General features: G+C 46.9%; 16 non-coding genes across 16 annotated transcripts; 4 read left to right on the forward strand and 12 right to left on the reverse strand.

The window, feature by feature from the left end:
- Positions 1 to 3,980: 3,980 nt before the first annotated feature.
- On the reverse strand, positions 3,981 to 4,052 carry trnaq-cug (transfer RNA glutamine (anticodon CUG)). Its single transcript has one exon. It is a non-coding gene; the product is annotated as a tRNA-Gln (tRNA).
- A 460-nt stretch (positions 4,053 to 4,512) lies between these two features.
- On the reverse strand, positions 4,513 to 4,585 carry trnaf-gaa (transfer RNA phenylalanine (anticodon GAA)). Its single transcript has one exon. It is a non-coding gene; the product is annotated as a tRNA-Phe (tRNA).
- Positions 4,586 to 4,904: 319 nt separating this feature from the next.
- Positions 4,905 to 4,977, reverse strand: trnaf-gaa (transfer RNA phenylalanine (anticodon GAA)). The gene has a single exon. It is a non-coding gene; the product is annotated as a tRNA-Phe (tRNA).
- Positions 4,978 to 5,075: 98 nt separating this feature from the next.
- trnai-aau (transfer RNA isoleucine (anticodon AAU)) lies at positions 5,076 to 5,149 on the reverse strand. The gene has a single exon. It is a non-coding gene; the product is annotated as a tRNA-Ile (tRNA).
- Positions 5,150 to 6,663: 1,514 nt separating this feature from the next.
- Positions 6,664 to 6,736, forward strand: trnaa-agc (transfer RNA alanine (anticodon AGC)). The gene has a single exon. It is a non-coding gene; the product is annotated as a tRNA-Ala (tRNA).
- A 291-nt stretch (positions 6,737 to 7,027) lies between these two features.
- trnaq-cug (transfer RNA glutamine (anticodon CUG)) lies at positions 7,028 to 7,099 on the reverse strand. Its single transcript has one exon. It is a non-coding gene; the product is annotated as a tRNA-Gln (tRNA).
- A 208-nt stretch (positions 7,100 to 7,307) lies between these two features.
- Positions 7,308 to 7,379, reverse strand: trnaq-uug (transfer RNA glutamine (anticodon UUG)). Its single transcript has one exon. It is a non-coding gene; the product is annotated as a tRNA-Gln (tRNA).
- Positions 7,380 to 7,504: 125 nt separating this feature from the next.
- On the reverse strand, positions 7,505 to 7,577 carry trnaf-gaa (transfer RNA phenylalanine (anticodon GAA)). The gene has a single exon. It is a non-coding gene; the product is annotated as a tRNA-Phe (tRNA).
- Positions 7,578 to 7,675: 98 nt separating this feature from the next.
- trnai-aau (transfer RNA isoleucine (anticodon AAU)) lies at positions 7,676 to 7,749 on the reverse strand. Its single transcript has one exon. It is a non-coding gene; the product is annotated as a tRNA-Ile (tRNA).
- Positions 7,750 to 8,252: 503 nt separating this feature from the next.
- Positions 8,253 to 8,325, forward strand: trnaa-agc (transfer RNA alanine (anticodon AGC)). Its single transcript has one exon. It is a non-coding gene; the product is annotated as a tRNA-Ala (tRNA).
- A 1,442-nt stretch (positions 8,326 to 9,767) lies between these two features.
- On the forward strand, positions 9,768 to 9,840 carry trnaa-agc (transfer RNA alanine (anticodon AGC)). Its single transcript has one exon. It is a non-coding gene; the product is annotated as a tRNA-Ala (tRNA).
- Positions 9,841 to 10,903: 1,063 nt separating this feature from the next.
- Positions 10,904 to 10,976, forward strand: trnaa-agc (transfer RNA alanine (anticodon AGC)). Its single transcript has one exon. It is a non-coding gene; the product is annotated as a tRNA-Ala (tRNA).
- Positions 10,977 to 11,267: 291 nt separating this feature from the next.
- Positions 11,268 to 11,339, reverse strand: trnaq-cug (transfer RNA glutamine (anticodon CUG)). The gene has a single exon. It is a non-coding gene; the product is annotated as a tRNA-Gln (tRNA).
- A 460-nt stretch (positions 11,340 to 11,799) lies between these two features.
- Positions 11,800 to 11,872, reverse strand: trnaf-gaa (transfer RNA phenylalanine (anticodon GAA)). Its single transcript has one exon. It is a non-coding gene; the product is annotated as a tRNA-Phe (tRNA).
- Positions 11,873 to 12,191: 319 nt separating this feature from the next.
- trnaf-gaa (transfer RNA phenylalanine (anticodon GAA)) lies at positions 12,192 to 12,264 on the reverse strand. The gene has a single exon. It is a non-coding gene; the product is annotated as a tRNA-Phe (tRNA).
- Positions 12,265 to 12,362: 98 nt separating this feature from the next.
- Positions 12,363 to 12,436, reverse strand: trnai-aau (transfer RNA isoleucine (anticodon AAU)). Its single transcript has one exon. It is a non-coding gene; the product is annotated as a tRNA-Ile (tRNA).
- Positions 12,437 to 12,771: the final 335 nt, after the last annotated feature.

The raw sequence follows: 12,771 nt of genomic DNA on the forward strand, positions 1-12,771 counted from the left end.
TAATGTACCCCCCAATTTTTAGAATAAGCCACATGTACATGTACTTCACACACAGGAAATAAGAGATGCCACAAAAAATGATGGGCACTCACCAAGGATGTAAGAGTCGGACTAGCTGCAGAAGGAGGTCTAGCTTCAGGGGACGGACTGGTTGAAGGAGATCTGGCTTCAGGAGACGGACTGGTTGAAGGAGGTCTGGCTGCAGAAGGAGGTCTGGCTGCATAAGGAGGTCTGGCTGCAGGAGACGGACTGGTTGAAGGAGGTCTGGCTGCAGAAGGAGGTCTGGCTGCATAAGGAGGTCTGGCTGCAAGAGAAGGACTGGTTGAATGGGGGTCTGACTGCAGAAGGAGGTCTGGCTGCAGGAGACGGACTGGTTGAAGGAGGTCTGGCTGCAAAAGGAGGTCTGGCTGCAAAAGGAGGTCTGGCAACAGGAGAAGCACTGGCTGCCGGTTGAATCGTTGAAGGAGGCGGACTTGGACTACCAGGCTGTAAAGATACATATTGTACATTATCAACAAACATAATAATGATGGTGATGAAACATATTAAGGTCTTTTTAAATTACCTGAATCCGCCTTTGAACATTTAGGTTGGGTTTGGCTGCTGAACTAATGGATCCTCCAAATCGTGGCTTTGTAAACTAAAAGAGGGAGATTATTGAACAGATTGACATTCAAGTAATATCATACATGCATTGGAAATTTGAAGATATGAATTCCCTATTGAAGAATACACAAATAATCTTCCAGCCTACCAGTAAAAGGCATTGGGAAAATCCGGAGATCATTGCTTGTGGAGGAGGTAATCTACTCACATATTAAAATAATGTGTTACCATTGATAAGTTAAGTGTAGGCCGTGTAAAGGTCGGGGCTGAGGTAGAGGTAGAGGTTGGGACAGCGGTAGGAGTGGATGCAGGCGGAGCACTTGTGGCCTGGTAAAAGAACAATTAAGAATGAGGAAAACAGGTTTTATTCATTTATCATTCATGGTACATTTTACAGATCTAATTAAGCAAAGGCATGCCAAAATCTAACATTCACAGACATTTATACATTTAATCAGGACAATCCATCTATGTACACCAGCAAGAGTCTGAGAGCAGCAAGGAGAAGCTGTGTATAAAACCTGAATAAAACCTGTGCTTCGTAATCTGTGGATAAGTCTATTTTGATATTTGGAGAAATAGACACAGTGGGCACAAATTAATAATTTTCAGATTATATATATTTTATTTATTTACAATTATACACTAATTAATCTAGCCTAACTGCAAATTAGAGCTGAAATTGTAATTGACTGTCTAATTCTAAGCTGCAAAAAAAAAAATATATATATATATATATATATATAAATAACATAACATAAATATTATTGATATAGGTAATGTTAATGGACTGCTGACACATCAACTTTGTTTGAGGTAAGATTTAACAGCTTTATACAAAATATTTTTTTTTAATAAATGAGCAAAAACCAAAGCCTTTCAAAAGTTATCTCTGATTTAAAAAAAAGTATCTCTTCCTATTTAATTGCTGGAGGAGCTATGGGACTAGATATAGCCAACATTGTTATCCACGGTAAAAGGTGTAAACAGCAGTATCACTTTATCAAACTTTATAAATAAAAAGCTACATTTCAAAGACTATTGCTGCATCTCACAGAAGTGAACTTTGAAGGCATTTGAGTCACAAATATGATCGTGTGGTCCTACAGTGAAGTAAGATGTAAGAGATGATAACCTGAAAGTTTGAAATGCATACCTTAGCCTGATGGAATCCACAAAGACATTTCTGTGGTCCACCAAAAAGTGTTGCCTGGCGAGGGACCTGCATTGGACATTTATCTATCTGTACAAATAAAGACCTCTAAGTTATGTTAAATCAGTTTTAGCATGTTTCTTTCATTAACTTTTGTCAGTACATACCCTCTGAAAGAGGTCAAACCATTTCTTCTGGCGAGGGGCAGGTCTGTTGCCAGCTTCCGAGGGCCAAACCCCTGTGCTGGCAAACCGCCGCAGACGGGACATCCACTCATCGTCCCCCATGGCCTTGTGTGACTTTTTAGACATCTCTGTAACATTTGAAACATGTTTAGTCTTTTTAGCTAAAACATAAATTACATTTACGTATTACTAACACTTGACTACTTATTACTGTATTTGATACAGTACTACTATAATTAAACACTAAACAATAACACACCAGAATCATGATTGATAATGACATTTTTAAACACACCTTAAAGGGATACTCCACTTTTTTTGGAAATAGGCTCATTTTACAACTCCCCCAGAGTTAAACTGTTGAGTTTTACCGTTTTTGAATCCATTCAGCCGATCTCCGGTTCTGGCGGTACCACTTTTAGCATAGCTTAGCATACATCATTGAAGTGGACAAGACCATTAGCATTTCTAAAAAAAAAAATGACCAAAGAGTTTCGATATTTTTCCTATTTAAAACTTGACTCTTCTGTAGTTACATCGTGCACTAAGACCGACGGAAAATGTAAAGTTGCGATTTTCTAGGCTGATTTGGCTAGGAACTATACTCTCATTCCTGCGTAATAATCAAGAAACGTCACTGCCGTACCATGAGAGCAGCAGGCGTAATGATATGACGCAGCGCCTGAAAATAGTTCCGTTGTGTTGACGGAAGGTGGCCTATTTTCAGGCGCTGCGTCATATCATTACGCCTGCTGCTCTCATGGTACGGCAGTGAAGTTTCTTGATTCAAAAACGGTAAAACTCAACAGTTTAACTCTGGGGGAGTTGTAAAATGAGCCTATTTCCAAAAAAAGTGGAGTATCCCTTTAAAGGACACTGAAAGCTAAAAATCCCCGAATGTATTATTGTTGTTTATGTAGTTCATCATTGGAGACAATAACATGAGAAGTGCTGCAATATACTACATCAAGATTGATAATGACACTAAAGAACTTTATGCATCATAAATTACATTTTAAAATGCAAATTAAAATATGTTGTTGTTAATGTAGTAGAATGTAGTTTATCAAAAAATTGTGTAATATGAAAAGTGCTGAACCTATAGATCATAACATTAAAAAAGTCCCTTAATGCAGCATAACATACGAGAAAAAGTTATATGAAATATGTAGCTGATGTTAATGTAACATAGTTCATCAAAACATTAACATAAGAAATGCTGCAGGTTGCCAGCAGATCAAGATCGCGATAGATCATAACAATAAACACCTTAATGGATCACATAAAATAAAATAAAATAAAATACGAGAATAAAAAATGAAATATGTATTAGTATATTGTATTAGTATATTGTTGTTAATGTAGTTTATCTTACTTGTTGACATTCGATGTATGAACGGCTGCAGTACTTCGGCGCGGGTACACCTGAGAATATAAAAAGAAGACGTCTCTCCACGGCGCCTGAAAGATGAAGATCCGACGCGTGATTGGCCAAAGAATCCTCTCAAAGATGAAGCCAGAGAACGCCATTCGCTCAGCAAAGATGGAGATCCGAAGCGTGATTGGTCGAGAAAGATGAATCCCGATAACGCCATTCGCCAAGCAAAGATGAAGATACGATGCGTGATTGGCCGAGGAACTCTGACAAAGATGAAGTCCGAGAACGCCATTCGCTCAACAAAATGGAGTTGCTCGCGCTTGATTGGCTGTGTGAAACAGACGCACGGGGGCAGCCGCTGTGAGCTGCTTGGGGCTGGTCGCGGTTTTTATCCGTGCCTAAATTTGTGGGCATTGGAAACACGCTGCAGCACTTTCACACATGCTGTGGGATGGACACCTTCTCACCACATCGTCGAGGGGAATTCGACATTCGACTGTGGTGAGAACACCTTCTCACCACATCGTCGAATAACCATTGCACCATGGAACCACCACACGCTGGTCTCTGGTCGTCTGAGAGGCAGATAGCGATGAGGCTAGGTGGAATCAGAAAAGTTTTTTTCGGACGAGGTCCTGCGCACATTCCTGGCAAAAGCAGGTCCCACCGAGATTTGAACTCGGATCGCTGGATTCAGAGTCCAGAGTGCTAACCATTACACCATGGAACCTTGGCGTGGGTAGCCTTTTCCCACCGAGCAGCAGAGGTGTTTAGTCATTCAGCCCAGAAGCGCGACAGCAAAGAGCACGTGAAGCCTTTTCTTTTTAAGCCCATGTTTCCCCGATCTCGACTGGCTTTTAGAGTGCCAGTTTCACCACCACATCAGCAGTTGCGCATCAGCTCTGTTTTTTCCCGCCCTTCCGCAAAACAAGCTAAAAAGGTTCCACCGAGATTTGAACTCGGATCGCTGGATTCAAAGCCCAGGAATATCCTAGTCCCCAATTTCCCAAAAACTCGGATCGCTGGATTCAAAGCCCAGAGTGCTAAACATTACACCATGGAACCACCACACGCTGGTCTCTGGCCGTCTGAGAGGCAGATAGTGATGAGGCTAGGTGGAATCAGGTTAACAGGAGATGACGTTTGCTCACTGGAGACCCTCGACCAAAAACACAGGAACCTTGTTGCTCTGCCGAAACCCAGGATCGAACCAGGGACCTTTAGATCTTCAGTCTAACGCTCTCCCAACTGAGCTATTTCGGCCAGGTCTACTGGCAAATGGTTTGTCCAGCAGGGATTTCTGGGAGACCGCCCGTCACTTTCGAGGTGAGCAGAGCTGAGGGTCCCAGAGAGCAAAAGTGTGGCCAGTACGGGGATCAAACCCACGACCTTGGCGTTATTAGCACCACGCTCTAACCAACTGAGCTAACAAGTGCTAACCATTACACCATGGAACCACCACACGCTGGTCTCTGGCCGTCTGAGAGGCAGATAGTAATGAGGCTAGGTGGAATCAGGTTAACAGGAGATGACGTTTGCTCACTGGAGACCCTCGACCAAAAACACAGGAACCAGGTTGCTCTGCCGAAACCCGGGATCGAACCAGGGACCTTTAGATCTTCAGTCTAACGCTCTCCCAACTGAGCTATTTCGGCCAGGTCTACTGGCAAATGGTTTGTCCAGCAGGGATTTCTGGGAGACCGCCCGTCACTTTCGAGGTGAGCAGAGCTGAGGGTCCCAGAGAGCAAAAGTGTGGCCAGTACGGGGATCGAACCCACGACCTTGGCGTTATTAGCACCACGCTCTAACCAACTGAGCTAACCGGCCCCGCTCTGACTCCTTTTATCCCCAATTTCCCGGGAATATCCTAGTTGCCCTAGTCAGCTTGAAGAGATTAAAAGCAAAGCCTGAGAACGGGCTCGTCTGGGATTTGAACCCGGGACCTCTCACACCCTAAGCGAGAATCATACCCCTAGACCAACGAGCCAACACACACATGTCCTTCCTGCTGCTGCCTGGCCGAAAACATTTCCGTTTGCCAGGCTTAAAGCACAAAGGTTTAATTAAATGTACAACTAAACGGTAGCCAGTGCAAAGTTGCCGACACAGAGGAAATACGGTCTCTTTGCTTTGTGAGAACTTGACCTACAAAAAACGCTAGTACATATGGGCGTATGCCAAATCGATTGACCTGATGCCTGATAGGTTACAAGTTACTGGTGCCCTCCTTATGAGAACAAAATCCACATTCGATCAAAGTCGGAAGCTATTGCAGATGCTCGATGGTGTTTTAAAAGGAGTTTTGAGCAGGACCACTCTGGAACACAGGCCTCCACCACCCGGAACAAAACATGAACATTCCATGCACGCGCCACAGCAAACTTGGCAGAAGCAGGTCCCGCCGAGATTTGAACTCGGATCGCTGGATTCAGAGTAGATACGCTAATAGATACGCCCAACGTGGGGCTCGAACCCACGACCCTGAGATTAAGAGTCTCATGCTCTACCGACTGAGCTAGCCGGGAAGCCGCTGTGAGCTGCTTGGGGCTGGTCGCGGTTTTTATCCGTGCCTAAATTGCGCCCGTCATCCGGAGCCTCACATTTCGCACAGGCTTGGCATAGCGTCTCGCGTGTAAAGTCAGGGTTAAGCCTAGAGCCAGGCTCAGAGTGTACTTTGTTTGTTTAAGCCATATATGTTGTTGGGGGATACAATTTCACCCAGTAGAGCAGGCCAGTAATATGCACAATCACAACCCGGAGCTAAAGTTCCGTTTCGGGTCTGTCAAACCGGAACTTGACCTACAAAAAACGCTAGTACATATGGGCGTATGCCAAATCGATTGACCTGATGCCTGATAGGTTACAAGTTACTGGTGCCCTCCTTATGAGAACAAAATCCACATTCGATCAAAGTTGGAAGCTATTGCAGATGCTCGATGGTGTTTTAAAAGGAGTTTTGAGCAAGACCTCTCTGGAACACAGGCCTCCACCACCCGGAACAAAACATGAACATTCCATGCACGCGCCACAGCAAACTTGAGCTGATGTAAACTCTCACATAACACCCGCTGTCTTCTTTGCACACGAGGCAACTGAGCAATCATACCCCTAGACCAACGAGCCAACACACACACATCCTTCCTGCTGCTGCCTGGCCGCAAACATTTCCGTTTGCAAGGCTTAAAGCACAAAGGTTTAATTAAATGTACAACTAAACGGTAGCCAGTGCAAAGTTGCCGACACAGAGGAAATACGGTCTCTTTGCTTTGTGGGCATTGGAAACCACGCTGCAGCATTTTCACACATGCTGTGGGATGGACACCTTCTCACCACATCGTCGAGGGGAATTAGCTCAAATGGTAGAGCGCTCGCTTAGCATGCGAGAGGTAGCGGGATCGATGCCCGCATTCTCCATGCTGTGTACTGCCCTTTTACGCTCACTTCAAAGGGATGTTCAGTTTCACCGCCACATCAGCAGTTGCGCATCAGCTCTGTTTTTTCCCGCCCTTCCGCAAAACAAGTTAAAAAGTTTCCACCGAGATTTGAACTTGGATCGCTGGATTCAAAGCCCAGAGTGCTAACCATTGCACCATGGAACCACCACACGCTGGTCTCTGGTCGTCTGAGAGGCAGATAGCGATGAGGCTAGGTGGAATCAGAAAAGTTTTTTTCGGAGGAGGTCCTGCGCACATTCCTGGCAAAAGCAGGTCCCACCGAGATTTGAACTCGGATCGCTGGATTCAGAGTCCAGAGTGCTAACCATTACAGCATGGAACCTTGGCGTGGGTAGCCTTTTCCCACCGAGCAGCAGAGGTGTTTAGTCATTCAGCCCAGAAGCGCGACAGCAAAGAGCACGTGAAGCCTTTTCTTTTTAAGCCCATGTTTCCCCGATCTCGACTGGCTTTTAGAGTGCCAGTTTCACCGCCACATCAGCAGTTGCGCATCAGCTCTGTTTTTTCCCGCCCTTCCGCAAAACAAGCTAAAAAGGTTCCACCGAGATTTGAACTCGGATCGCTGGATTCAAAGCCCAGAGTGCTAAACATTACACCATGGAACCACCACACGCTGGTCTCTGGCCGTCTGAGAGGCAGATAGTGATGAGGCTAGGTGGAATCAGGTTAACAGGAGATGACGTTTGCTCACTGGAGACCCTCGACCAAAAACACAGGAACCAGGTTGCTCTGCCGAAACCCAGGATCGAACCAGGGACCTTTAGATCTTCAGTCTAACGCTCTCCCAACTGAGCTATTTCGGCCAGGTCTACTGGCAAATGGTTTGTCCAGCAGGTATTTCTGGGAGACCGCCCGTCACTTTCGAGGTGAGCAGAGCTGAGGGTCCCAGAGAGCAAAAGTGTGGCCAGTACGGGGATCGAACCCACGACCTTGGCGTTATTAGCACCACGCTCTAACCAACTGAGCTAACCGGCCCCGCTCTGACTCCTTTTATCCCCAATTTCCCAGGAATATCCTAGTTGCCCTAGTCAGCTTGAAGAGATTAAAAGCAAAGCCTGAGAACGGGTTCGTCCGGGATTTGAACCCGGGACCTCTCGCACCCTAAGCGAGCATCATACCCCTAGACCAACGAGGCAACACACACATGTCCTTCCTGCTGCTGCCTGGCCGAAAACATTTCCGTTTGCCAGGCTTAAAGCACAAAGGTTTAATTAAATGTACAACTAAACGGTAGCCAGTGCAAAGTTGCCGACACAGAGGAAATACGGTCTCTTTGCTTTGTGAGAACTTGACCTACAAAAAACGCTAGTACATATGGGCGTATGCCAAATCGATTGACCTGATGCCTGATAGGTTACAAATTACTGGTGCCCTCCTTATGAGAACAAAATCCACATTCGATCAAAGTCGGAAGCTATTGCAGATGCTCGATGGTGTTTTAAAAGGAGTTTTAAAACACCTTCTCACCACATCGTCGAGGGGAATTAGCTCAAATGGTAGAGCGCTCGCTTAGCATGCGAGAGGTAGCGGGATCGATGCCCGCATTCTCCACGCGGTGTACTGCCCTTTTACGCTCACTTCAAAGGGATGTTCAGTTTCACCGCCACATCAGCAGTTGCGCATCAGCTCTGTTTTTTCCCGCCCTTCCGCAAAACAAGTTAAAAAGTTTCCACCGAGATTTGAACTTGGATCGCAACTTGGATCGGATCGGGTTCGATCCAAATCGTCGGCAACTTAGCCAGTGCAAAGTTGCCGACACAGAGGAAATACGGTCTCTTTGCTTTGTGAGAACTTGACCTACAAAAAACGCTAGTACATATGGGCGTATGCCAAATCGATTGAACTGATGCCTGATAGGTTACAAGTTACTGGTGCCCTCCTTATGAGAACAAAATCCACATTCGATCAAAGTCGGAAGCTATTGCAGATGCTCGATGGTGTTTTAAAAGGAGTTTTGAGCAGGACCACTCTGGAACACAGGCCTCCACCACCCGGAACAAAACATGAACACTCCATGCACGCGCCACAGCAAACTTGGCAGAAGCAGGTCCCGCCGAGATTTGAACTCGGATCGCTGGATTCAGAGTAGATACGCTAATAGATACGCCCAACGTGGGGCTCGAACCCACGACCCTGAGATTAAGAGTCTCATGCTCTACCGACTGAGCTAGCCAGGCAGCCGCTGTGAGCTGTTTGGGGCTGGTCGCGGTTTTTATCCGTGCCTAAATTGCGCCGGTCATCCGGAGCCTCACATTTCGCACAGGCTTGGCATAGCGTCTCGCGGGTAAAGTCAGGGTTAAGCCTAGAGCCAGGCTCAGAGTGTACTTTGTTTGTTTAAGCCATATATGTTGTTGGGGGATACAATTTCACCCAGTAGAGCAGGCCAGTAATATGCACAATCACAACCCGGAGCTAAAGTTCCGTTTCGGGTCTGTCAAACCGGAACTTGACCTACAAAAAACGCTAGTACATATGGGCGTATGCCAAATCGATTGACCTGATGCCTGATAGGTTACAAGTTACTGGTGCCCTCCTTATGAGAACAAAATCCACATTCGATCAAAGTCGGAAGCTATTGCAGATGCTCGATGGTGTTTTAAAAGGAGTTTTGAGCAGGACCTCTCTGGAACACAGGCCTCCACCACCCGGAACAAAACATGAACATTCCATGCACGCGCCAGAGCAAACTTGAGCTGATGTAAACTCTCACATAACACCCGCTATCTTCTTTGCACACGAGGCAACTGAGCAATCATACCCCTAGACCAACGAGCCAACACACACACATCCTTCCTGCTGCTGCCTGGCCGCAAACATTTCCGTTTGCAAGGCTTAAAGCACAAAGGTTTAATTAAATGTACAACTAAACGGTAGCCAGTGCAAAGTTGCCGACACAGAGGAAATACGGTCTCTTTGCTTTGTGGGCATTGGAAACCACGCTGCAGCACTTTCACACATGCTGTGGGATGGACACCTTCTCACCACATCGTCGAGGGGAATTAGCTCAAATGGTAGAGCGCTCGCTTAGCATGCGAGAGGTAGCGGGATCGATGCCCGCATTCTCCACGCGGTGTACTGCCCTTTTACGCTCACTTCAAAGGGATGTTCAGTTTCACCGCCACATCAGCAGTTGCGCATCAGCTCTGTTTTTTCCCGCCCTTCCGCAAAACAAGTTAAAAAGTTTCCACCGAGATTTGAACTTGGATCGCTGGATTCAAAGCCCAGAGTGCTAACCATTGCACCATGGAACCACCACACGCTGGTCTCTGGTCGTCTGAGAGGCAGATAGCGATGAGGCTAGGTGGAATCAGAAACGTTTTTTTCGGACGAGGTCCTGCGCACATTCCTGGCAAAAGCAGGTCCCACCGAGATTTGAACTCGGATCGCTGGATTCAGGTCCTGCTCAAATTACTGGCCTGCTCTACTGGGTGAAATTGTATCCCCCAACAACATATATGGCTTAAACAAACACGCATAGCGCATAGCGCAAAGCACAAAGGTTTAATTAAAAGTACAACTAAACGGTAGCCAGTGCAAAGTTGCCGACACAGAGGAAATACTGTCTCTTTGCTTTGTGAGAACTTGACCTACAAAAAACGCTAGTACATATGGGCGTATGCCAAATCGATTGACCTGATGCCTGATAGGTTACAAGTTACTGGTGCCCTCCTTATGAGAACAAAATCCACATTCGATCAAAGTCGGAAGCTATTGCAGATGCTCGATGGTGTTTTAAAAGGAGTTTTGAGCAGGACCACTCTGGAACACAGGCCTCCACCACCCGGAACAAAACATGAACATTCCATGCACGCGCCACAGCAAACTTGAGCTGATGTAAACTCTCACATAACACCCGCTGTCTTCTTTGCACACGAGGCAACTGAGCAATCATACCCCTAGACCAACGAGCCAACACACACACATCCTTCCTGCTGCTGCCTGGCCGCAAACATTTCCGTTTGCAAGGCTTAAAGCACAAAGGTTTAATTAAATGTACAACTAAACGGTAGCCAGTGCAAAGTTGCCAACACAGAGGAAATACGGTCTCTTTGCTTTGTGGGCATTGGAAACCACGCTGCAGCACTTTCACACATGCTGTGGGATGGACACCTTCTCACCACATCGTTGAGGGGAATTAGCTCAAATGGTAGAGCGCTCGCTTAGCATGCGAGAGGTAGCGGGATCGATGCCCGCATTCTCCACGCAGTGTACTGCCCTTTTACGCTCACTTCAAAGGGATGTTCAGTTTCACCGCCACATCAGCAGTTGCGCATCAGCTCTGTTTTTTCCCGCCCTTCCGCAAAACAAGTTAAAAAGTTTCCACCGAGATTTGAACTTGGATCGCTGGATTCAAAGCCCAGAGTGCTAACCATTGCAGCATGGAACCACCACACGCTGGTCTCTGGTCGTCTGAGAGGCAGATAGCGATGAGGCTAGGTGGAATCAGAAAAGTTTTTTTCGGACGAGGTCCTGCGCACATTCCTGGCAAAAGCAGGTCCCACCGAGATTTGAACTCGGATCGCTGGATTCAGAGTCCAGAGTGCTAACCATTACACCATGGAACCTTGGCGTGGGTAGCCTTTTCCCACCGAGCAGCAGAGGTGTTTAGTCATTCAGCCCAGAAGCGCGACAGCAAAGAGCACGTGAAGCCTTTTCTTTTTAAGCCCATGTTTCCCCGATCTCGACTGGCTTTTAGAGTGCCAGTTTCACCGCCACATCAGCAGTTGCGCATCAGCTCTGTTTTTTCCCGCCCTTCCGCAAAACAAGCTAAAAAGGTTCCACCGAGATTTGAACTCGGATCGCTGGATTCAAAGCCCAGGAATATCCTAGTCCCCAATTTCCCAGGAACTCGGATCGCTGGATTCAAAGCCCAGAGTGCTAAACATTACACCATGGAACCACCACACGCTGGTCTCTGGCCGTCTGAGAGGCAGATAGTGATGAGGCTAGGTGGAATCAGGTTAACAGGAGATGACGTTTGCTCACTGGAGACCCTCGACCAAAAACACAGGAACCTTGTTGCTCTGCCGAAACCCAGGATCGAACCAGGGACCTTTAGATCTTCAGTCTAACGCTCTCCCAACTGAGCTATTTCGGCCAGGTCTACTGGCAAATGGTTTGTCCAGCAGGGATTTCTGGGAGACCGCCCGTCACTTTCGAGGTGAGCAGAGCTGAGGGTCCCAGAGAGCAAAAGTGTGGCCAGTACGGGGATCAAACCCACGACCTTGGCGTTATTAGCACCACGCTCTAACCAACTGAGCTAACAAGTGCTAACCATTACACCATGGAACCACCACACGCTGGTCTCTGGCCGTCTGAGAGGCAGATAGTAATGAGGCTAGGTGGAATCAGGTTAACAGGAGATGACGTTTGCTCACTGGAGACCCTCGACCAAAAACACAGGAACCAGGTTGCTCTGCCGAAACCCGGGATCGAACCAGGGACCTTTAGATCTTCAGTCTAACGCTCTCCCAACTGAGCTATTTCGGCCAGGTCTACTGGCAAATGGTTTGTCCAGCAGGTATTTCTGGGAGACCGCCCGTCACTTTCGAGGTGAGCAGAGCTGAGGGTCCCAGAGAGCAAAAGTGTGGCCAGTACGGGGATCGAACCCACGACCTTGGCGTTATTAGCACCACGCTCTAACCAACTGAGCTAACCGGCCCCGCTCTGACTCCTTTTATCCCCAATTTCCCGGGAATATCCTAGTTGCCCTAGTCAGCTTGAAGAGATTAAAAGCAAAGCCTGAGAACGGGCTCGTCTGGGATTTGAACCCGGGACCTCTCACACCCTAAGCGAGAATCATACCCCTAGACCAACGAGCCAACACACACATGTCCTTCCTGCTGCTGCCTGGCCGAAAACATTTCCGTTTGCCAGGCTTAAAGCACAAAGGTTTAATTAAATGTACAACTAAACGGTAGCCAGTGCAAAGTTGCCGACACAGAGGAAATACGGTCTCTTTGCTTTGTGAGAACTTGACCTACAAAAAACGCTAGT

The sequence above is a fragment of the Rhinichthys klamathensis genome, unplaced genomic scaffold (genome assembly GCF_029890125.1).
Source record: "Rhinichthys klamathensis goyatoka isolate OS25496 unplaced genomic scaffold, OSU_Roscu_1.1 h1tg000176l_1, whole genome shotgun sequence".
NCBI classification, from domain to species: domain Eukaryota; kingdom Metazoa; phylum Chordata; class Actinopteri; order Cypriniformes; family Leuciscidae; genus Rhinichthys; species Rhinichthys klamathensis.